Source organism: Symphodus melops (genome assembly GCF_947650265.1).
Source record: "Symphodus melops genome assembly, chromosome: 7".
Lineage (NCBI taxonomy): Eukaryota > Metazoa > Chordata > Actinopteri > Labriformes > Labridae > Symphodus > Symphodus melops.
The window spans coordinates 6953970-6978652 of NC_136697.1; the positions used below are offsets into that span (position 1 = coordinate 6953970).

General features: G+C 42.2%; 3 long non-coding RNA genes across 3 annotated transcripts in view; 2 read left to right on the plus strand and 1 right to left on the minus strand.

Annotated features, from left to right (window-relative positions):
- Nucleotides 1-24683, plus strand: part of LOC306826490 — a 207053-nt gene that overhangs the window by 145056 nt on the left and 37314 nt on the right. The gene's annotated exons all lie outside the window — the stretch shown is intronic.
- Nucleotides 1-24683, plus strand: part of LOC306826496 — a 42502-nt gene that overhangs the window by 6062 nt on the left and 11757 nt on the right. The gene's annotated exons all lie outside the window — the stretch shown is intronic.
- Nucleotides 11846-14369, minus strand: LOC306826491. Its single transcript, XR_013779436.1, has 3 exons — nt 13882-14369; nt 12225-12530; nt 11846-12109 (listed from the first exon to the last, which is right to left on the minus strand). It is a non-coding gene; the product is annotated as an uncharacterized lncRNA (long non-coding RNA).

The window sequence follows — 24683 nt, forward strand, 5'->3', positions numbered from 1 at the left end:
ACTTCCTTCTAAATCACGGGCGTCACGTTTACAGTCTTCATTCTTCTCACAGTCATGCTGGCCATGTGTCGGGTCTAACAGATCCAATACACGCCGGGCCAGATGGCTACTATGTCAGACCATTAGAGAGTCATGCCAGGCCACATGTCTGCGGTCCCGAACCTAACATGCCGGGCCACATGACCACAGGGCAGCTTAGTAGTCATGCTGGCCACGTATCGGGTCTCGGCAGACCCCGGATACGCCGGGCCAGATGGCTACAGGGTAGGCTTAAGAGTCATGCCGGGCCACACGTCAGCGGTCGCCGAACCCTACGTGCCGGGCCACATGACTAAGGGCGGCTAGCAGTCTTCTAGGCCACGTGTCGGTCAAACGGACCTAGATGCGCAGGTCGGTTGGCGGCTGGTCAGTCCTCGTTTTCGTGCCGGACAACATGTCAGCGGTCGCTGAACCCTACATGCAGGTCACACGATTACTGGGCAGATTAGCAGTCATGCTGACCACGTGTCGGGTCTGTCAGATCCATTACACGCCGGGCCAGATGGCTATAGGTCAGGTACAGTAGTCGTGCCGGGCTACTTGTCTGCGGCCGGCGAGCCCAACATGCGTGCCACACGACTATAGGGTAGACTGGCGCATGATCAGGTAAGTCACCATACAATAACTACACAGGGTGAATACTCTCTGATCGTATTTAACAATTAATCAATGTTCATCATCTAACTCATAAATGTTTCCCACAGACTCCAGGCAGCCATAAGGTAAAATAAGGCCTCACTACCCCTCGGAGCTCATGAAGTCGTCATGACGGAGTCTAGCCCCCAAAAGACTTTGCACATTTTATTCCACAATTGTTGCACATTTCATTGTAATAAATAATTGTTCATTCTTAATTAAGTCTCTCCTGATTGAAATGGAGCTCAGCGTAAGTTCAGACAGGAAGACTGGTGTTATTCTTTCATTCATTCACCTCTTCATTAATTCTTAAACCACACCCCCTACTTCCACCTGTATCTCTCTCTGGCAAGCAGGTGATCATGGGCGTGTATAATCCTGGAATTAACCAACCAGACTCTGCCACGAACTTTCTCTACCAATCAATGGCTTGCTGTCAATAGTTTAAAAACACTCTCTCTTCCAGTCATCCTGTAGCTGCAGGCATACGCCGCAACCCTCCTCCACCCCAGTCACCTCCTTCCAGCTCAGCAGAGTCCAGGCCCCGGCTGAAACCCACTCCTCTTCTCAGCCTCCATCCTTTTCACCACCACCAGTGTCTAGACTCCACAGGGGGGCATCCTATCCCGCGTCGGCCTCACTACCCCTCGGAGCTCATGAAGTCGTCATGACGGAGTCTAGCCCCCAAACGACTTTGCACATTTTATTCTACAATTGTTGCACATTTCATTGTAATAAATAATTGTTCATTCTTAATTAAGTCTCTCCTGATTGAAATAGAGTAATCTGGATGCTTTATCAATTAATAACTACAGACCCATATCTAACTTGCCTTTCTTAGGCAAGATAATCGAAAAAGCAGTGTTTGTGCAACTTAACACTTTTATGGTACAAAATAAATACTTCAGTGTTTTTCAGTCTGGATTCAGGTCAAAGCACAGCACTGAGACTGCTCTTATCAAAGTGCTAAATGATATCTATGTGAACAGTGATGCATCTAAAGTCTCAGTTTCAGTGCTACTGGATCTTAGTGCTGCATTTGATACGGTGGACCATAACATACTGCTGGACAGACTTGAAAACTGGCTTGGAGTTTCTGGAACTGCCTTAAATTGGTTTAAATCTTACTTGCACTGTGGACTAGATGGACTACACTGTGTCTGTTGGTAATTGTGAATCTGAGCATGTGAAGATCACCTGTGGAGTTCCTCAAGGTTCTATCCTTGGGCCGCTTTTATTTAACATCTACATGCTCCCTCTCGTTCAGATCATGGAATATTACAATGTTTCCTATCAAAATAATGCAGATGACACACAGCTCTATATATCAGTGTCAACGAATGACCATAGTCCCTTATATTCACTGAGCAGGTGCATCAACAAAATCACTGAGTGGATGTGTCAGAACTTTTTACAACTGAACCCAGAAAAGACTGACTTGATTGTTTTAAGCCCTAAAGAGGAAAGGTCAGAGGTCAGCACTTGTCTTGAATCCATGTCCTTAAGAACAACAAATCAAGCCAGAAATCTTGCTGTGATTATTGACTCAGACCTCAAATTCAACAACCACATTAAGATGGTAACAAAATCAGCTTATTACCATCTGAAAAATATTGCAAGAATCAAGGGCTTTCTGACCAAACAAGATTCAGAAAAACTTGTTCATGCTTTTATTTTCAGCAGGCTGGATTATTGTAACGGTGTGTTTACAGGCCTTAGTAAAAAAAATCAGTCCGACAGCTGCAGCTGATCCAGAACGCAGCAGCCAGAGTCCTTACCAACACAAAGAGGGTGGAGCACATTACACCTGTGCTTCAATCACTGCTGGCTGCCTGTGTGTCAGAGGATCGACTTTAAAATCTTACTACTGCTTTACTACTATAAAGCATTAAATGGTCTTGGCCCGAAGTACATGTCAGATCTACTTGTAGAATATAAAACATCCAGAGAGCTCAGGTCCTCAGGAAGAGGTTTACTCAGTGTTCCCAGAGTCAGAGTTAAACAAGGTGAAGCAGCGTTTAGTCACTACGCTCCTCAACTGTGGAACAAACTCCCTGAACACCTGAGGACTGCTGTCACACTCAGCTCCTTTAAATCAGCCCTTAAAACTATATTATTCACTCAGGCTTTCAATTAGAAATATACTGTCTGCCTTACTGCAACACATTCTTCCTTTTTTAATAGTTTTAACAGTTGTTCCTTTATCGAGTATTTTCACTTTCATCCCCGTCTTTTAATGATGTATTTTGCATTCTTTCCTTAAGCTCTGTTTTAATGTTTTTATGTCTGTAAAGCACTGTGAATTGCCTTGTGTCTGAACAGTGCTATATAAATAAACTTGCCTTGCCTATCTATCTTCGGTCGGTCGGGCCGTCTGTCTGTCTGTCTATGACGCTGAGAGGAAGCATCGTGCCTGAGCACATTTATTTATATGACACCTTTTCAGCTAAAATTGAATATTTTCTGTTTTTATCTCCAATGTTTGTTTTCTAAAGATGTTTTTTAGCTTCTTGTTAAAGAGCATATAGCAGGTTACATTTTTTGTAAATGAACACTTAAAATGGTCTGATAAGGGCTTTAGTAGAAGTCAGTTCTTGATTTGACATGTTCTTCAACACAAAAAGGCAACATTTGAGAACAAAAAGTGGCCCTTCTCAGTGTTGCTGTTGATCATATTACATAGCATGGGGGACTCTCTCCCTGTGACCCTGCTTTAATCGGATATGCAGCAGGCAGAAGTGAGTGGCAGAATGTGTTTTGGGTTGAGTCTGTGCTGGATGTACTGGATACAATCTGAAAGGGACTTCAACTGTTTCCACAATAAGAAGAAACGAGGAGCAGATGAAGACAGAGCTTTGTGGTAAAAAAAAAACGCGGTTGTCTGTGGCGCTCATTTTCGGCTGGAAGATTATGTGCCTGAAGATCTGATGGAGCTCAGGATGGGAAACCAAAGCCAGGACCGGGTCAGACTGATGATGGGTACGGTCTGGTCAGAAGGCAACAGCAGGTTCACCGTCAGCAGCAGCTGCAGCCCCGAGCCCGGCTCCCGGTGCAAAAGTAAACAAGCATCTGTCAGAGATTCTGCCCGACGTAAACTGAGCACCTTAAGTCTTACATTTTGATTTTCTGACTCCATATACTGTAAGTGCATATACAACTTTCAATCGAAATTAATTATGAATAATAGTATAATAGAAGCCTTCACGCCTCAGAGAGTTTGCTCTGTTTGTATAAACTTCAGGTTGGAAACAAACAAAAACACAAGCTTTACGTCTCTCTTTTGTTGCTATTTAAAAACGTGAGCACTGAGCTGCATCAGCAATAAAATATAAAAACTAGACAATTCCAGCAGAAATTGTGAGGGTGGTTGCCGTCTGTGTATGTGTTTCTGAGTTATACTGCAGTAAAACTGTTTAACTGTAGTCAGCTAACAGCTAAGACAGAACTACTTTGAATGGGGCACATTTTGGCCAAATTTTTGTCACTTAAACTCGAATTGTGTCCAAACCGTGTGCCAGAGGTTTCCACAAAGTAATAACACACTTTTTGGGGCCGAGCCGGTCGTTTTGATACCTTTCTTGTGTTTGTGGCGCAAACGCTGTGGGAGGAGTAGCGCGGCCCGTTTTGAGGATATAATAAGACGAAGAATAATAATAATATCGACAATAGTAGTAGTGTGGTTTGCCTTTCAGGCAACCACCCTAATTATAGAGGGAGCCAGTGAAGAGAAGCCAATACAGGAGTAATGTGGTCCCCTTTCCTAGTTCTAGTCAGAACACGAGCTGCAGCGTTTTGAACTAGCTGAAGGGTCTTTAGAGATTTACCATAGCACCCTGATGAAAGAGAATTACAGTAATCCAACCTGGAGGTAACAAATGCATGAACTAGTTTTTCTGCATCATTTTGTGACATCTGCCTGATCTTAGAGATATTACCAAGGTGAAAATAAGCTGTCCTTGAAATGTGTTTAATGTGAGAGTTAAAGGACTTATCCTGATCAAAGAGAACTCCTAAGTTCTTAACAGTGTTACTAGAGGCCACGCTGATACCACTAAGGGCCGTTATATATCATCAGAGAAAGTCTCTCTGAGGTTCTTAGGTCCAAGCATAATAGTCTTGTCTGAGTGAAGCAACAAAATGTTTCTGGTCATCCAGGTCCTGATGTCCTTGAGACAGGCTTCTAATTTACGTAGCTGATCGGTGTCTTCTGGCTGTTCTAGTTGTTTCTGGTTGTCCTTTGCTCTGACCCCCAGACACTGGCTTACTCTAAGGTTCATGTGTTGTGACAACCAGACTGAATTATATTATGTTAGTTAGTTCACTAGTTCTGTAATGTGTGGTTGTCAAGCTAGCTGTCAGGATTATTATTTATTTGAAAGAAATCAAATAAAGAATCAATCCGGACAGCAGTAAAATAATCCCTCAGTTCATTGTGTGTGTGATGGAGGTGAAGGACTCAGTGAGCTGTGGTTTACTGCTGTCTTCCTGTCACAAACTTTATCTGACTTCTGCTCATCTGTTTATGTTCAGCCTGCTCCGATCATTTCTCACTGTGGGGAACCTTTTTTATCACAGGAGCAGTAGTATGTGGCTGAATGAGAGGAATTAACCTTCTGGATCTGCAACTCTACACCGTTCTGTTTGATCACAGCTGAGAAATCATCTTTCTGAGGATGAATGTCTTTGTACACGTCACCCTTCTTCTTATCAATCCACAGAATCAATGTGAATGTTTTTGTGTCTTTTTTCAGGTACCAGAACACAAGATCTAAATCACACTGATCTAAACGTTCACAGGTGAAGGAGACGTTTTCTCCAACTTTCCTGGTCAGAGACAAACCGTCCTGTTTGAGCTCTGTTGTCATGGCAGCCAGCGCTATAGAGAAACAGACAGATGAAGGTTAGTGTGACGGTTTATTCACATTCATTTTTTCACCTCCTCCATGAGGTCATGTTAAAACCAGATCAGTTTAATCACACAGTTGAGTTACATTCATCACACAGAGACAGGGCTGGTTTATTCAAGGTTGAGTTTGTTGGCTCCTGATTGGCTGGAAACACTCACCTGAGCACACACAGCACAGAGCCACAGCAGGGAGGAGAAACATTTTGTTGTTTTTCTGTGGTGGAGAAGTGAAGCCAAACCAGGACGAGCTGTGGGGTCAGACTGAGCCGGGTGCTTTCTAACGGGTCCTCAGAACTCCCATCAGCCCCTGCTGCTGACTGATGATTGACAGCTGGGCTGGAGCTGCTGTGTGGTTTTCTACAGAGTCTGAGGTTTTGAAGGAGGGAGGAGGCGGAGCTAAGTATCAACAGACAGGATACAGTAAGCATCGTCTGTTTCCTGTGTGTTAATAGACAGGTGTTAATGTGAAGACACACTGATCTCATCACTGATGTGGATGTGTTTCAATCACTTTAGGAACACAAGAAGGAACTCTTATCATGAAGAGTGGAAAGTTTCAAGTTTGTGTTCAATCTTTGAATCAGAATCAGAAATAGTTTTACCCCAGGAGGAGATTTGATCCTTACAGCAGCTCTAACACAAAACATAGAAGAAGAAATGTTGTGAAATAAAAAGAAATATGACTGAAATAAGGAATCTAAATAAGAGATAAAGCATTAAGTACAAGACAGAGTGTTACAGCTGTGTAACAAGCAGCATGTTATTACAGAATAAGCTTTGTATAAAGTGCAGATTATGAAATAAATGAGCCATGTACAAAAGCACAGAGAGTATTTCTCAGTAGTTTCAGTATTGCATGTTGAGTTAATGGACAGATTATTGAGCGTTTAAGAAACAGAGTACTGCACAGTTTAAATCAATAATAAATGATGAATAATGGAGGATCAATCCTTCAATCAAACATGTATTCATCCTTTAAAGGACATTGAGGTTTTCCTCATTCCCAATGCCATGAATGTGCTCCTGAGTCTGACCAGCAGGAGGCGCTGGGAGACATTCTCCAAGATGACCTGCACCTTAGACAGCATGGTGCTCTCTGACAGCGCTCCGTCAGAGAGTCCAGCTCCATCCCCTCAACGTCACTGGAGGATCAGTCTGTTGGAGTCCACTACCCTCAGCCTGCTGCCCCAGCACACAGCCACAAAAGGACAGCACTGGCCACCACAGACTCATAGAACATCCTCAGCATCGTCCTGCAGATGTTAAAGGAGCTGAGCCTCCTCAGGGAGAAGAGGCGGCTCAGACCCTTCTTGTAGACGGCCTCCGTCTTCTTGGACGAGTCCAGTTTATTGTCCAGATATACTCCCAGTAATCCTCCACAACGACCACACTGAAGCCCTTCTCAGATCCACGACCAGTTCCTGAAATGTTTCCTGTCTTCATCTGTAAAAGAAGACTACGGTATATCAGCCATTAGACATCATTATGAACATGTGCATCTTTGTTTTCTTTGTAAAGGTTTAAATAATGTGTTGAATATTTATTCTTCTGAAATCAAGAAAGAGAAACATCTACAGTTCAATCTGATACACTCATCCTTCAGTTTAGACGAAAACATTTCACAAAAAAGAGTAATTTAATGTTTTAAACAACATTAATAATTTTAATTGAAGCGCCTTTCAGGTCATTCAAGGACTGTACATTACATAAAAATACACATTAATAAAGTGAACTAAAGAAAGAGAAAGAAAAATCAATCAATCAATCAAACAGGAAACAAAACAGAAGTTGAGGGCAGATTATAGTTAGATGGAGAATGCACTTCTGAACAGGTGGGTTTTGAGTCTGGATTTGAAGAGGGGGAGGGAGTCCAGATTACGGAGGTCAGGTGGGAGAGAGTTCCAGAGCTTAGGAGCAGAGTGACTGAAGGGCCTGCTCCCCATGGTGTTGAGGCGGGCCAAGGGCACAGTGAGGTGGATGGAGGAAGAGGATCTGAGGGAGCGGACTGGAACGGCGATGAGGAGGAGGTCTGATAGATATGGATGGGCGACATTGTGGATGGACTTGAAAGTGTAAAGGAGCAGTTTGAAAATAATTCTTTGGTTGACCGGGAGCCAGTGGAGATGCTGTTGGATGGGGGTGATGTGATGGTGAGAAGGGGTTCTGGAGATGATGCGGGCAGCTGAATTTTGAATCAGTTGGAGTCTGTGGAGGGACTTTTGGGGGAGGCCGAAGAGGAGGGAGTTAAAGTAGTTAATACGGCTGTCGAGGATGACTCCCAGGCTCTTAACCTGGGGGGAAGGAGGAGGAGTCGATGGTGAGGGTAGCGAGGTAGATTTGTTACCTATGAGCAGTAGTTCAGTGTTATCGCTGTTAAGTTTGAGGAAGTTTGAGGTGAACCAGGATTTTATTTCAGATAGGCAGGAGATGAGGGAGGTGGGAGTGTGGAGTTGGGTTTGCAGGAGAGGTAGAGCTGGGTGTCATCTGCGAAGCAGTGGAAATAAATACCGGATTTGCGGAGGATATGGCCGAGGGGGAGGAAGGAGGTAATGAAGAGGAGCGGCCCCCAGGAAAGAGCCCTGGGGCACACCTGAAGTAACTGGGGAGGGGTTGGATTTGAAGGACTGTAGCTGTATGAACTGAGTGCGGCCTGTTAAACACACAAACAAACAAACAAACAAACATAAATCTGATTAGAGGTCAGTGACTATTAGTGCCTTCATGATCTCACACAATATCCCAGTTGTGTTTAAAGAAGGCCTTTCAGTTCAGTTGAAAATAATTTATAATGAATTAAAAAGTTTTAATAAAAGTAATATATCTAAAGTCCATTTAAAAAAGTTTGTATAAAAATGTTTTTAGACTCACAGGATCTGACAGTGTAAAGACAAAATGTACTTGTGTTTATTTCATTTTTCATGCCAGATCTCAGAACACTTCTCTGATATTAACTCTCTCTATATATGAAATGACCTCTACCCCCCTGCAGTTATCACCTCATATGACTGATATTCTGTTCAGACCAGAATGAACCTTCACTCTGACTCCCCCTAGTGTCTGCTAAACACACTGCTCCATAAATGCCAGTACTACACGTTTTGATATTCTGCCTCTTTATTCATGAATTCATTTTTTTATTCAACTTTTACTTAACCAGAGGAGTCGTCCATGATGGATGTCAGCTTCACCAAAATCCTCCAGAGGACAGTCCAGGACAGAACCGGCCCTCCTGACCAGTCTGTTCAGTCTCTTCCTGTCTCTCTCTGTGCTCCCTCCTCCCCAGCAGACCACTGCATAGAAAAGTGCAGAAGCCCCCACAGAGTCATAAAACGTCCCTAACAGAGTCCTGCACACTCCAAAGGACCTCAGTCGTCTCAGCAGATGCAGTCGACTTTGGCCCCTCTTGTACAGGGCGTCGTGTTGTTTGACCAGTCCAGTTTATTGTTGAGGTGAACACACAGGTACATCTCAATGTCCAGACCCTGGATGTTCACCGGTGCAGTCTGAGGTGGCTTCCTGGTGAAGTCTATCACCATCTCCTTAGTCTTGGTGGCGTTGAGCTGAAGGTGGTTGAGCTCGCTCCAGTCGACATCGTCCTTGATGACCTGCCTGTACTCTTGTTTGCTGCCCTTGGGCAAACACCCCACGATGGCGGTGTCATCAGAGAACTTCTGCAGGTGGCAGCTCCCAGAGTTGTAGCAGAAGTGCGAGGTGTACAGGGTGAAGAAAAAGGGGGAGAGCACTGTCCCCTGTGGGGCCCCTGTGCTGCAGACCACCATGTCAGACTCACAGTCCTGGAGCCTCACGTACTGTGGTCTGTTGGACAGGTAGTCAGTCGTCCATGCAGCCAGGTGACAGTCTACTCCCGCTCTTTCTAGCTTCTCCCTGAGCAGTGCGGGCTGGATGGTGTTGAAGGCACTGGAGAAGTCAAAGAACATGACCCTCACAGTGCTGCCGGTGTTCTTCAGGTGAGTCCAGGATCTGTGCAGCAGGTAGATGACGGCGTCATCCACCCCGATGTCTGGTTGGTAGGTGAACTGCAGGGGATCCAGGTTCAAAGTCAGCAGGGGGTGGAGGTTGTTGAGGATGATCCTCTCCATGGTCTTCATCAGGTGAGAGGTGAGGACCAGAGGTCTGAAGGGCTCCCTGGGGTGCGATGTCTGCGGCCTCATATAAAACTGCTCATCTGATATTTTTATTGGTCGTATCATCAGTCATCCATACATACACCTCTGATGACACACCTCTGATCATAGCTCTTCAGTAAACTGTAATTAATACTATAGTAGTTGAAGGTTTCAGTTTGTGGTTTCATGCCTCTGAACTCTCTTCTGGTCCACCTCTATCTCAGTGGAAAACACCTTGCAGACTCAGTGATAGTTGAAATCCAGCAGAGGGAGGTAGAGGAGTGGATGGGTTCATACAGCAGCAGATATGTTTCTGTTCTCGGAGGTTATCAGGATTCATAAAACAACAGAGGATCAAACTCTTGTTGTCTGTAGCAGACGAGCTCTGTGGGCTTCCTCTCTGCTGCAGCTTCCTCCTCACCGTTATTTGAGGTTTTTCACATTAATAACACATCGACAGTTACGACCTTTGAATGTGGTTTAATAACTGTTCCAGGAACTTTAGTTAGTGCTGAAAACTGTCTCAGGTTTGATCTGTGCTCTTTATCTGTTTATATAATGAACTCAGAGCTGAGACTCTGATAATGTCAAACATCTCCAATAAGCTCTTTTCACAATAAGATCACATTTAATCTTCATTAGAGTGGGCTCTTTGTGTAATAACGACAAGAAGAAGAAGAAGAATGACGTTAAACACAACAAATCTGAATAATAACACATAAAAATAATACAAACTTTGAAATGTTTAGCTGATAAATACTGAAACCTTGTGTAAGTCAGGAGTATTTACTCGTGAACACAGGTCTTCATTTTCATTTCTTTACTCTGACTGAACGTGAGGACCTTCTTTAAAATAAAATGGAGCCTTTAATTTAGAAGAAAACACTCTGAATGTTTGTGTTTAAAAAGTTGTACATTTACTAGAAACACAACTGGGATATTGTTTGAGATTATGAAGGCACTAATGTCACCCATAAGAAAAACAAACAATGCTGCTGTTCACCTTGGATCAGGCCGGCAGTCACTGACCTCTATAATCACATTTAAAATCTCAATACATATTCAGAGTTTGATTTCTGGTGAACTTACTTTATAATCTGAAGAACTCTGAGTTTGTCTTTGTAAATGTTCTCTTTTCTGTTTTTGCTTTAGAAAGGCTCTGATACGCCGTCGTACTTTTCTGCTGTCATGTATGAAGCTCTTTGTTCTCCTCCTATGAAAAGTGCTACATGAATAGAGTCATTATTTTATTTGTATCAGACACACGAGGTACCGTCCTTTTTTACATCACTTTGCACTAGAAGCATTCATCTTACATCTAAATGTAAAATGAACCATCGCTGATACTTTGTGACGCCCAATGAAACAGATGTGACATGCGATGAAAAGCAGAAGGTCGGAGTCAAACCCGGGCCGCTCGCCTCGGGTGAAATAACCCTTTATATGGTTCATAACCACTGGGCTACACAGCACCATGCACTGAAAACTAATAATGTATAAAGTCGGGCTCAGAAGGTAAAGGGAAAGCTTTGTTCAGGATTCATTTGAAATCAAAACATTGTGTTGTTAATTAAAGAAATGACACAACAATGTTTATTATCTGCAGACTTCTTTATTCTTTCAGCTCCTCAGTCAAACATACATTTTTATTTTTACACTCAATTTACTTTTATTACATGCTCACGTCAACTCTCTAATATATAACATCACTAAATAACTACATGAGATCTTTAGTAACTTTTGCTTCAATTTGTAATTCTGTATTGATTGTTTTAAAAACATTTTGTTTTAAATGAGCAGAAAGAAGCAGTCTATGTAAAGTCCCTACCAAAACAACATCATCCAATGAAGCTTCTGAGAAATGTTTTGTGTTAACATGTAAAGAAGAGTATCATCAGCGTAGAGCTTTACATCAACACTGACACCACTGTTTAAAAGGGTCAACAGTGAAGCTGCTGACAAATCCACACACTGACTTTTGACAAGTTTACTTTTCTTTGTGAGATTTTTGTTCCTGGTTAATGTGGGTGCTTGTATTCATATCTTCCTGTACATTTTATTCTCTGCAGTGTGAAACTTTAATGAGAGCTTGTTACGAGAGACTGAGTCATTCAGAATGGATTACAGCCGCTAATAGCTCTAAAAACTGCATATATATATATATATACATTTTTTAAATTCATCTAAGCGATAAATGAGATGCCTTTCAGAGATGATGGTGGGATATAAAATAGAGTATAACTTTGTCATCCAGCATGTGTGCAGTTTGTGGACAGACTCTTGTTCCTGAGGACGGTCAGCAGGAAGAGTCCACAGCAGTACACCAGACTCTTCACTGTCAGCACTGTGTAGAGCAGCAAGAGCAGCTTCACCTTGTATGGAGACGGGACAGAGGGATCCACTGGAGGAGATGGAACAGAAAAAAATAAAATCAACAATGTCAGTCCTCTGTTTTTCTCTCTTTTAACAGAATCATTAAATAAAGATGAATCATAAAGTCACCAAGCCTTCATTACCTGTATCTATCCAAGTCTCCACTGTTCCCCCCTCGTGCTGCACGTAGCAGATGTATTCATAGCTGATCTTGATCTTAGAGATTGGTAAGATAGAGGCAGCACATCCAGACTCTCCCAGCTTCAGCTGCTGTCCGTCAGCAGAGGGCAGCTCCTCTAAACATCCGCTCGCCGTTCGTCGTCTCCAGGAGAATCTGACCACAGGAGGAAACATGGCTGAGGCCACACACAGCAGGGAGCTCTTCTCCTCCAGCCGGCCTCTGGATGCTGCCGGGTACACGCTCACCACGGGCTTCACCACCTGCTCGTCTATGAAAGAGGAACAAGCAACACACACACACACACACACACACACACACACACACACACACACAGTCAGCAGCATTCAGTGTGATCCTAAAACTACATGAACTCTGCTCTCTGAAACACTCGTTACTACAGTTCCAAGTTCAGTTGAAGTGAAAACACAAACACATGAATAATATCAAATTAAAGATGGTGAATGAAGATACATGAATCTGTTGATTATAATACCAGATCAGTTAGATTTGTTTAAGAAGAAAAGAAAACATTGAAGTGAGTACAAATTAAATCCATGAAAATAAAAACAAAGTAGGATTATAGCAGCAATGGAATAATATAGTTTTATACTTTGTGATATTCTGTATTTATACATTAGATTATGTTTTATCATGCAGTTTATCATTTCATTCAAATATATTTTCATGCAATAAAAACAAGTCTGATATTTATCTGGGTTTAAATATATATATAAATTACATATTAACATTCAGGAAAATCTTTTATAATTTTCAGTAAATTAAAAACTAAATATATATGTAAACCATGTTGTTTACTGTAATTAATACAGATCAATAAAATCTTCACCACAGTTATTTCAGTGTGTTTGTTATTTTTGAAATATTCAATGTTGTGTTTAGAAATGTAAAATAACGTCAAAGTTGATTTATAAACTAAAGACAAAGGTTTCATAAATCCACGAGGAGACACTAAAATGGACGAATGATAACATGTGATATCAGACAACATATAGTTGAAATGATTGTCTCTGACAAACAGTTTTTCATTCTGTATTATAGAATAATATCAATGAGCAGCATGAGCATCAAGAACATCTTCAAGTTTGAGTCCAACAATCATCGCTTTGACTATTTGATCCTTTTTAAAGCGTTTCATTCAGACAAAGTCTTTTTCTTCTACGTCGGTCAAGATCAGAAACTCTTTGGAGTCGCCTCGTCAGCTGCACTTCTTGTCCTGAAACCTTGTTAGTTATTTTTAATGAACCTCTTATTGAGCCTCAAACTCTTTAAACTTTACAGTTGATTTGCAGAGATTATAAATAAAAAAGACAGATTGTCAATAATGTAGTTTCATTGAAAGAAGAGTTGTTCTGGATGTCTGTAACATTATTAACATCATATTTATATCTATTAGTTTTATACTGCAGAAAACAGAATCACTTTATGTGTTGAGATTTGAACATCTATTTAGAGGTAACATCTTTTTATGTCTCAATAGCTGCACGCATTGAAAACAATCTCCTCTTATTATAAAAACTTTAATATTTCACGTCTCAAGCAGCAACAAGTCATTAAAGTCACATTTCAGACGACTGAAGGAAATCAAAGTTTATTCTTACCTGAAACAAAGAGTCTCGTTCCAGAGCCAAAGATTGGGAACCAAGTATCCTCCCCCACAGTGAACAGATGTGATACAAAAACCTGTCTGCTGCTGAACAACACAAATCATGAACCAGGATCAAACTTCAAACACATTTCTACCTCAGCGTCTCTTCCTTGTTTCTTCTTCTCTGAATGTTTCTCCTTTAACAGTGATGTCTGTTGTTTCTTTTCTTACAATGTGTGAACTGAAGGATGGATGAATGGACTGGTTTGAAGAGTCGTACAGACCTTCTTGGTCCCCTGAGGAGGAAATCAATGACTTCACTTTGTTGTAACTCCACCAGTGGATCGAGCACTGGGGATGATCTGAGCTCTCTTTTTCCACTCTTTGCTAGTTTGCTCATTTATGATCTCATGATAGAAAGCTGTTCTCACTTCACTTTGCCATCGAGCCCCCCGATATTACTACAGACTGTCCAGTGTCCATTACCCACGTAGTACTAAATGTAGTTATGTGATCCAGCAGGCAAGAGCGAGTCATGCAGTGTCACTGGATCAGAGCATTGACTGTTTATTAAGAGCAGCAGATCAGACGAGGATGAGTCAGCAGTTTTTTAAAGTTTGTCTCCACAGAGTTTAGGAAACATACCTGTAAGTACGAGTGTGTATGCTGGTGTTTGTTGAGTTACTTTAAGTAAAATAGATGTTTGCTACATTAAAATAATCAGGATGTTAATTCTGTTAGCCAGTTATTGAAATGTTCCTGTATGTGTTAGCATCGAGCTTTTCACACCACATTCAGACACTGATGGTAGAGGCTGCTATGTAAAGTATCCATCTGTATTAATAATTCATTCATATACAATGACATGGTGCAAATGAAAAAGAAGTATTTTTCCCCCACTATTTGGGTCCACTGTGCCTCCATGTGTCGTCCAGAAGGTGGAGGGTTCAATCCCCAGCTCCTGCAGCAACATGTCCGATGTGTCCTTTGGCAAAACATTTAACCTTTAGTTGCTCCTGCTGCTTTGCTGGTGGTGTATGAGTGGGATTAGTTCCTTCTGATAGTCTCTCTACATAGAAACCTCTACCATCAGCGTGTGAATATGGAGGTGTGACATGCTGTGTAAAAGCTCAAGTCTATTTACCATTTACCACAAAAACACATCATCCTTCTTGGTACATTACATTGCTGTGGGGCAAACGTAAAGACAGTGTGTCAGTCCGTCAGAGGAGTGGTTGTGTAGAAGTGGCCCGAGAAGAAAAGCTGATCAGCACAGACTCCATGTCTGGGATCACTGAGGGGATGAATTGAGACAGAGAGCAATAAACACACAAGTCCATGCTAGAAGCTCCTGAACGACTTCTCTATGTCAAGTTTCTATCCATCCATCCATCTATCTATCTTCGGTTGGTCAGCCAACCGTCAATGACGATGAGAGGAAGCATCGTATCTGAGCACATTTATTTATATTACACTTTTTCAGCTAAAATTGAATATTTTCTGTTTTTATCTCCAAACTTTGTTTTCTAAAGATGTTTTTTTAGCTTCTTGTTAAAGAGCATATAGCAGGTTACATTTTTTGTAAATGAACACTTAAAATGGTCTGATAAGGGCTTTAGAAGAAGTCAATTCTTGATTTGAAATGTTCTGAAACACAAAAAGGCAAAAATTGAGAACAAAAAGTGGCCCTTCTCAGTGTCGCTGTTTATCATATTACGTAGCATGGGGGCCTCTCTCCCTGTGACCCTGCTTTAATTAGATATGCAGCAGACAGAAGTGAGTGGGAGCAGGCGTTTCAGAATTGTCTTTATTGTGTTTCTTACATCATATTACGTTAAATTAGAAAAGTCATCAAGATAGTTGAAGTCCCTTTAAGATTGTATCCAGTACATCCAGCACAAACTCAACATTTAACCATTTCCACAAGAAGAGTAAACAAGGAGTTACTGTAGCTTTCGTGCCTGGTTTGTTTTGAGCAGATGAAGACTCTATGGTCAAAAAAATCGTGGTTGTCTGTGGTACTCATTTTCGGCAGGAAGATTATGAGCCTGACGATCTGATGGAGCTCAGGATGGGAAACCAAAGCCAGGACCGGGTCAGACTGATGGTTGGTACGGTCTGGTAAGAAGGCAACAGCAGGTTCACCATCAGCAGCAGCTGCAGCCCCGAGCCCGGCTCCCGGTGCAAAAGTAAACAAGCATCTGTCAGAGATGCTGCCCGACGTAAACTGAGCACCTTAAGTCTTACATTTTGGTTTTCTGACTCCATATACTGTAAGTGCATATACGAATTTCAATAGGTCGAAGAATGTTTGTTTAATAATTAATTATGAATAATAATATAATAGAAGACTTCACACATCAGAGAGTTTGCTCTGTTTGTATAAACAGCAGTTTGGAAACAAACAAAAACACAAGCTTTACGTTTCTCTTTTGTTGCTATTTAAACAACGTGAGCACTGAGCTGCATCAGCAATAAAATATACAAATAAAAACATTTGTGCTGTAGGCTCTTTGCTGCTGTATGATCGGGCTCCATGTCTCTATCTCCCATCGTACAGATTTGCTGTTTTTACAAGGCAATCCCAGACAACTCAATGGTCAATGATCAGTACTTACACTTATCCTAACTCTACTTGTTAAGTTACTATATACGATTACAAACTTAACAAAAACTGACGTGAACACAGCATTAGCTTAGATATCACTAGCACCCGTCACTCATCAGGACACCTGCTCTGTTCTCCACTGCTTCTCCTCACAGCACAATTCAACTTCTCTTCTGTGGCCGTTATTTCTCCTCATCCTGCCCTGTTCCTGGTCTTCATCACGTCCAGCAGGTTCATAATTCCATCCATGCTTTTCAATGTTAAACAGATGGGGCTTCAGCTGGACTCCCTCATGATATGTCACCGTCTAATGTGGAAGTAAAGAGAGAAAATGTAATTAAATGTTTCCAGGAGACCCGATGGTTAATTAATTTACACATTTCTTGCTAAATAGTATTTTTAAGTCATTATCCTATGATTAGATCCCTGGTATCTTAAACCTGCAATATATTCTTTAAGAAACTTACCTAAAGTGTAGAGTTTAAAACTTTTTTTATATATATATATATTGTATGAACGTGAATTGAGAAACTATTTAAGCTAGTTTAGCTGTGTGTTGTCTGCCGTCCAAACAGCGCCACACGAGGTCAGTGTTAGCGTGTGTGTGTGTGTAATTGTTTAACACAACGAACGAAAAGGGAGAACAGAGTCATTTAAGACACCTCCTGTATCTAGGCAACGGAACACATTTGTGGTCATGTGACCATTGTGTTTTTGCCATAAAGGAGAGGACCACATGTGGTCTGTGGTAAGCATGTTTTTTTTCTCAAAAATATATTTTTTGTATGTAAATGTAATTTTTTTATCTGTCAACTGAATGAACTCGTGTGCCAAAGAAAATTGATTAAGGTAGAAAAACATGTATCATACATGTTGATGAATTACCAACATATAAAATCATGTGATGATGCTAGCTGAAGATTAGCCTGAATTGTGTTTTTGCCATAAAGGAGAGGACCACATGGTGCTTTGGAGACCGTTAGCGATGTACTGTAACTCCAGATGCTGAGTATAGGCTTCGCCCTTTAAGGCTATCGCTAGTGGATTAAAGGCGAAGCAGGATGTGGTCTATGCCTCTGGGTCCGTTCGGTACCACAAGCACAACAAACCTGATATAAAAAGATCCAAACTGATCCATGTCCAGCCGCTGAACGTGAGTCAATGTACGTGCCCATCAGCGCCTTCATGGCGCGGCATCAATGAAACACATTAAAGATGGGTTAAGGCCGGGAATAGCCAACTGTTGTGATGAATATGAACAACATGATGACAGTCACTTACCCAATAATGTAACAACAACCTGCACTCCACACACCGACAGGTAGAGGAGGAGAAATGTCACAGAGGAAAAACTCACTCAGACAAAACACTCAGGACGGAGTGAGTCATCGAGAAAAGGGAAACATCCCACAAATAGAAACGAATGAATGAACAGGGTGAAGACCATGAAGCTGCAGAGCAGATATCTTCTACTGTCATTCCTCTGTGCAGAGCCACAGAGGAAGAAATGCCCCTGGTGGAGTGAGCTCTGACGCTCACTGGAGGATCCATGTCAGATGACAGATAAGCCTCATAGCATCACACAGCCAGTGTGATCAGCACTGAGCAGACAAGGGAAGCCCCTGTGATTGTTCTCTGTAATGCACAAAAACGGTGTTAGCGACGCAGCGCAGCCGTGCGCGCAACGTAGCAAGATAGAGCGCACGGGACAGAGAAGATGTGAAGTGGCCTCCTCCTCAGAGCTATGAGGAGGAAGAAAGAAACCAGTCAAAGATATCACTCTTGATCTGAAAGTGCGAGTGAGATTTTTAGGCGTCAACGCTGTGTTAGGGCGTAACCAACCAGGGCGTAAAGTAGCCGAACTGCCATCTCCTTGAATCCTGAGGCACGAAGGAGCCTCAGAAAGAGCAGATAAATCACTCACTCTCTTTGCTGATGTCAGAGCCAAAAGCAAGGCAGTTTTGAGTGACAGAAATTTGATGGAAATCTGGTCCAGCGGTTCAAATGGCGCTTTAATGAGCGTGCATAAAACCAACGCTAAATCCCACTGAGCGACCAGAGACCGACACACAGGTCTGCTCCTCCGCACGCCTTTTCAAAACCGTTTCATCAAAGGATGACTAAACACCGATCTGTCACCAAAACCCTCAGGACATGATGAAATGGCGGCAGCATAGGTTTTAACCGTGCTGAAAGCCAACCCTCTGTCCATCAACAGCTGGAGGAAAGAGAGCACATGAGACAGGGGACATGTAGTTGAATCAACACACCAGCGTTGAAAAGCTGTCCACTTCGCGGAATAAGACGCTCTAGTTCAGGGTTTCTTAACCTTTTTGACCTTGGGGCCCAACATTTTCAGGGCAAGGTAGTCTGGGGCCCAATCGAGTGAATGGTTCTGATTTAACTTTTGTGGTCATTTTTATTTAATAGCTATTTGTGTCACTATGTTGTAATAATGAATACTGTTCTTCATTTGTATGTTTTTTAATCAATATATCAACCTATACATTGGCTAATTATGCATAAAACCTTGCACAAGTTAAGATCATTTAATTAATTTTGCTCATATGAAATCATGTTTAAGTGCATGTTTGTCAAATAAGTAACACAATATAAACTTAACAACAAAAGCAATACAATTACCGTAAATTCCGTACTATTGAGCGCACCTGGATATAAGCCGCACCGGCTAAAAATAAGTAAATAAATGTATTTGTACATATATAAGCCGCACTTGATTATAAGCCGCAGGTGTCCACGCTATAACAAGAGGTATTTACACAGACGTAGGCTACCGGTAACATCCGCAAATACTGTAGCGTCCATACGGACGTTAAAGGACGACGAGAGCGTTCAAATAATAACTTTTAATAACCCGATCATTGTCGGCCGTGACCACGCCGTTTACAGCAGAGAGCAACACATAACTTGCCCTAACAATCCAACTCTCTCCCCCAGCGTTCTCTCATACAGCCACTCAACACGTTCTCGCTGGTGCATTCACTGACTCTCCACATAATCGGAATTATGAACACATTATCAACTGCTGACTTTACAACATGAACCGTTACAATACGAAGCCTAGCCGACGGTGTCTGTAACACGGCTGATGAAAAAGATGACCGTAATATATTTCACAAGAAAAAGTCCATCCATTCACTGCCTCAGAATGACTTCATTACTCACTTCCTCAGTCTCTGTTGTCGCTGTCAGTGTCATCTTAACGTGCAGCAGCTCTGTTCAGCTTCTTTGACAGCCAGGTCGATCGCCTTTAACTTGAAAGCTGCATCATATGTATTTCTCCGTGTGTTTTCCATGATGAGGGTGCGTGCATGAAGCGCAAAATGACTGATATTAAGATCCGACGTGACGAAGTCAAATGTTTTTGCGGCAGAAGCTCATTGTCCCCCATAAAAAATCCATGCATTAGCCGCACCGGAGTAGAAGCCGCAGTGCTCGAAGTGTGAGAAAAAAGTAGCGGCTTATAGTCCGGAATTTACGGTAGGTGCTCAATGAAGTTAGGTAGGTTGGTGAAATTAAAAAGAGCATTCTGTTTTGTGTAGCGCTGCCCCCCGTTGCCGTCATTATTTTTTCGTTTTAAGAACCTCTCCATGACGTTTCCATTCAGATTCAGGCCCCGTTTACATGGAGACCCTGTGACAGTAAGACGAAACATTTGGACATGCGCAGTAGTCGAGAACAAACAACAATGGCGGCGGCTATGTGCTTCAGCAGCTATTGGCGTTGTATCGTCTTTTAAAACAGAACCTTGATATGATACATCGTGTATGTCGCCACCGAAAGAGCAACGAATACTTGCGGCAAATAGTTCAACCTTTACCCAAGCACAGGGCGACCATACGCAGCATTTAGGTAAGACTTGGGAGAACTAGCCGCTGAGCAGGATGTTGTGGAGGAAGTAGTTATACTGCTGAGTGTCGCGTTGTAAAGTTCCACTGCCCTCTACTGGCCGGGCGTGACAACTACATCGTTTTCACTCAGGCAAGACCTGCCGTGTAGACGGTTTGAACTTCGAATCCGGAGTGCGGTCGTTTCGATGCATTTCTGTCATAGCGTCTCCGTGTAAACGGGGCCTCAGGGTAGTCACCTAGCAGAGTTGAGACTTCTCCGTAGACGTTAAGCTAAATATTCTTCTCCTTCTCGTGATGTAGGCCTACTTCTAACTGATGATACTGCCTCTGGTGGTCGGAGAGTATATTGCAGGCCAACGGCCCACAGATGCAAACATATTATCCCCTCACGGCCCTGCAGGTGGCGCTCGCGGCCCTTCGAAGGGCCGCGGCCCCATGGTTAAGAAACCCTGCTCTAGTTGACACAGCTCTGGCACCTTGGATAGTACGCACAACCTCCTGAGAGACCCAGTCTCTCTAAATGCTCCCGTTCAGCGGTCAAGCCCACAGGCGTTGGCCGATCTCCGGGTAAACCCGGATCACTCCCCTCGCCTGGAGGAGCGCGTCCCCCCGCCACGGAATATCCCACGGTTGGCCTGACAGCAACATCTGCAGGCTCGGAAACCATGACGCCCCCGTGCACTTTGGGGCTATGAGGACGGCTAACAGCTGCTCTTCCTGCACTTCTTGAAAGTACCTAGTGTGTCTGCCTCCCGGACTCCGACTGGTAGACGATTCCAGAGGAGCAGCGCCTGATAACCGAAGGCTCTACCTCCCATAGTACTTTTAGAGACCGTAGGTACCACGAGCAGGCCTGCATTCTGGGAGCGTAATGTTCTCGATGGGTAGTATGGTACAATTAACTCTTTAAGATAGGATGGAGCCTGACTGTTTAGAGCTTTGTAGGTGAGAAGAAGGATTTTAAATTCTATTAAAGAGGGAGCCAGTGAAGAGAAGCCAATACAGGAGTCATGTGGTCCCTCTTCCTAGTTCTCGTCAGAACACGAGCTGCAGTGTTTTGAACTAGCTGAAGGGTCTTTAGAGATTGACCATAGCACCCTGATGAAAGAGAATTACAGTAATCCAACCTGGAGTTAACAAATGCATGAACTAGTTTTTCAGCATCATTTTGTGACATCTGTCTGATCTTAGAGATATTACCAAGGTGAAAATAAGCTGTCCTTGAAATGTGTTTAATGTGGGAGTTAAAGGACTTATCCTGATCAAAGAGAACTCCTAAGTTCTTAACATTGTTACTAGAGGCCACGCTGATACCACTAAGGGCCGTTATATATCATCAGAGAAAGTCTCTCTGAGGTTCTTAGGTCCAAACATAATAACTTCAGTCTTGTCTGAGTTAAGCAACAAAATGTTTCTGGTCATCAGGTCCTGATGTCCTTGAGACAGACTTCTAATTTACATAGCTGATCGGTGTCTTCTGGCTGTTCTAGTTGTTTCTGGTTGTCCTTTGCTCTGACCCCCAGACACTGGCTTACTCTAAGGTTCCTGTGTTGTGACAACCAGACTGAAATATATTATGTTAGTTAGTTCATTAATTCTGTAATGTGTGGTTGTCAAGCTAGCTGTCAGGATTATTATTTATTTGAAAGAAATCAAATAAAGAATCAATCCAGACAGCAGTAAAATAATCCCTCAGTTCATTGTGTGTGTGATGGAGGTGAAGGACTCAGTGAGCTGTGGTTTACTGCTGTCTTCCTGTCACAAACTTTATCTGACTTCTGCTCATCTGTTGCTTTTTGTTCAGCCTGCTCAGATCATTTCTCACTGTGGGGAAGCTTTTTATAACAGGAGCAGTAGTATGTGGCTGAATGAGAGGATTTAACCTTCTGGATCTGCAGCTCAACACCGTTCTGTTTGATCACAGCTGAGAAATCATCTTTCTGAGTATGATTGTAATCATCTTTGTCCACGTCACCATCACGTTTATCAATCCACAGAATCCCTGTAAATGTTTCTGTGTCTTTTTTCTGGTACCAGAACACAAGAGCTAAATCACACTGGTCTAAACGTTCACATGTGAAGGAGACGTTTTCTCCAACTTTCCTGGTCAGAGACAAACCGTCCTGTTTGAGCTCTGTTGTCATGGCAGCCAGCGCTATAGAGAAACAGACAGATGAAGGTTAGTGTGACGGTTTATTCACATTCATTTTTTCACCTCCTCCATGAGGTCATGTTAAAACCAGATCAGTATAATCACACAGTTGAGTTACATTCATCACACAGAGACAGGGCTGGTTTATTAAAGGTTGAGTTTGTTGGCTCCTGATTGGCTGGAAACACTCACCTGAGCACACACAGCACAGAGCCACAGCAGGGAGGAGAAACATTTTGTTGTTTTTCTCTGGTGGACCTGAGGAGAAGTGAAGTCAAACCAGGACGAGCTGTGGGGTCAGACTGAGCTGAGTGCTTTCTAACAGGTCCTCAGAACTCCCATCAGCCCCTGCTGCTGACTCATGATTGACAGCTGGGCTGGAGCTGCTGTGTGGTTTTCTACAGAGTCTGAGGTTTTGAAGGAGGGAGGAGGCGGAGCTAAGTATCAACAGACAGGATACAGTAAGCATCCTCTGTTTCCTGTGTGTTAATAGACAGGTGTTGATGTGAAGACACACTGATCTCATCACTGATGTGGATATGTTTTTTCACTTTAGGAACACAAGAAGGAACTCTTATCATGAAGAGTGGAAAGTTTCAAGTTTGTGTTCAATCTTTAAATCAGAATCAGAAATACTTTTACCCCAGGAGGAGATTTGATCCTTACAGCAGCTCTAACACAAAACATAGAAGAAGAAATGTTGTGAAATAAACAGAAATATGACTGAAATAAGGAATCTAAATAAGAGATAAAGCATTAAGTACAAGACAGAGTGTTACAGCTGTGTAACAAGCAGCATGTTATTACAGAATAAACTTTGTATAAAGTGCAGATTATGAAATAAATGAGCCATGTACAAAAACACAGAGAGTATTTCTCAGTAGTTTCAGTTTTGCATGTTGAGTTAATGGAAAGATTATTGAGCGTTTAAGATCCAGAGTACTGCACAGTTTAAATCAATAATAAATGATGAATAATGGAGGATCAATCCTTCAATCAAACATGTACTCATCCTTTAAAGGACATTAAGGTTTTCCTCATTCCCAATGCCATGAATGTGCTCCTGAGTCTGACCAGCAGGAGGCGCTGGGAGACATTCTCCAAGATGACCTGCACCTTAGACAGCATGGTGCTCTCTGACAGCGCTCCGTCAGAGAGTCCAGCTCCATCCCCTCAACGTCACTGGAGGATCAGTCTGTTGGAGTCCACTACCCTCAGCCTGCTGCCCCAGCACACAGCCACAAAAGGACAGCACTGGCCACCACAGACTCATAGAACATCCTCAGCATCGTCCTGCAGATGTTAAAGGAGCTCAGCCTCCTCAGGGAGAAGAGGCGGCTCAGGCCCTTCTTGTAGACGGCCTCCGTCTTCTTGGACCAGTCCAGTTTATTGTCCATATATACTCCCAGTAATCCTCCACAACGACCACACTGAAGCCCTTCTCAGATCCACGACCAGTTCCTGAAATGTTTCCTGTCTTCATCTGTAAAAGAAGACTACGGTATATCAGCCATTAGACATCATTATGAACATGTGTATCTTTGATTTCTTTGTAAAGGTTTAAATAATGTGGTGAATATTTATTCTTCTGAACTGTAGATGTTTCTCTTTCTTGAGTTCTATCTTTTATACTCATCCTTCACTTTAGACGAAAACATTTCACAGATAAGAGGATGTTTGAAACAACATTAAACACACAAACAAACAAACAAACGTAAATCTGATTAGAGGTCAGTGACTATTAGATAGATAGATAGATAGATAGATAGATAGATAGATAGATAGATAGATAGATAGATAGATAGATAGATAGATAGATAGATAGATAGATAGATAGATAGATAGATACTTTATTGATCCCAAGGGAAATTCAAGCCTTCATATTAGTGCCTTCATAATCTCAAACAATATCCCAGTTGTGCTTTTAGTAAATGTACAACTTTTTCTTTTTCTTTAAAGAAGGCCTTTCAGTTCAGTTGAAAATAATTTATCATGAATTAAAAAGTTTTAATAAGAGTAATATATCTAAAGTCTATTTTAAAAAGTTTTAATAAGAGTAATATATCTAAAGTCTATTTTAAAAAGTTTGTATTAAATGTTTTAGACACACTCACAGGATCTCACTGTGTAAAGACAAAATATACTTGTGTTTATTTCATTATTCATGCCAGATCTCAGAACAC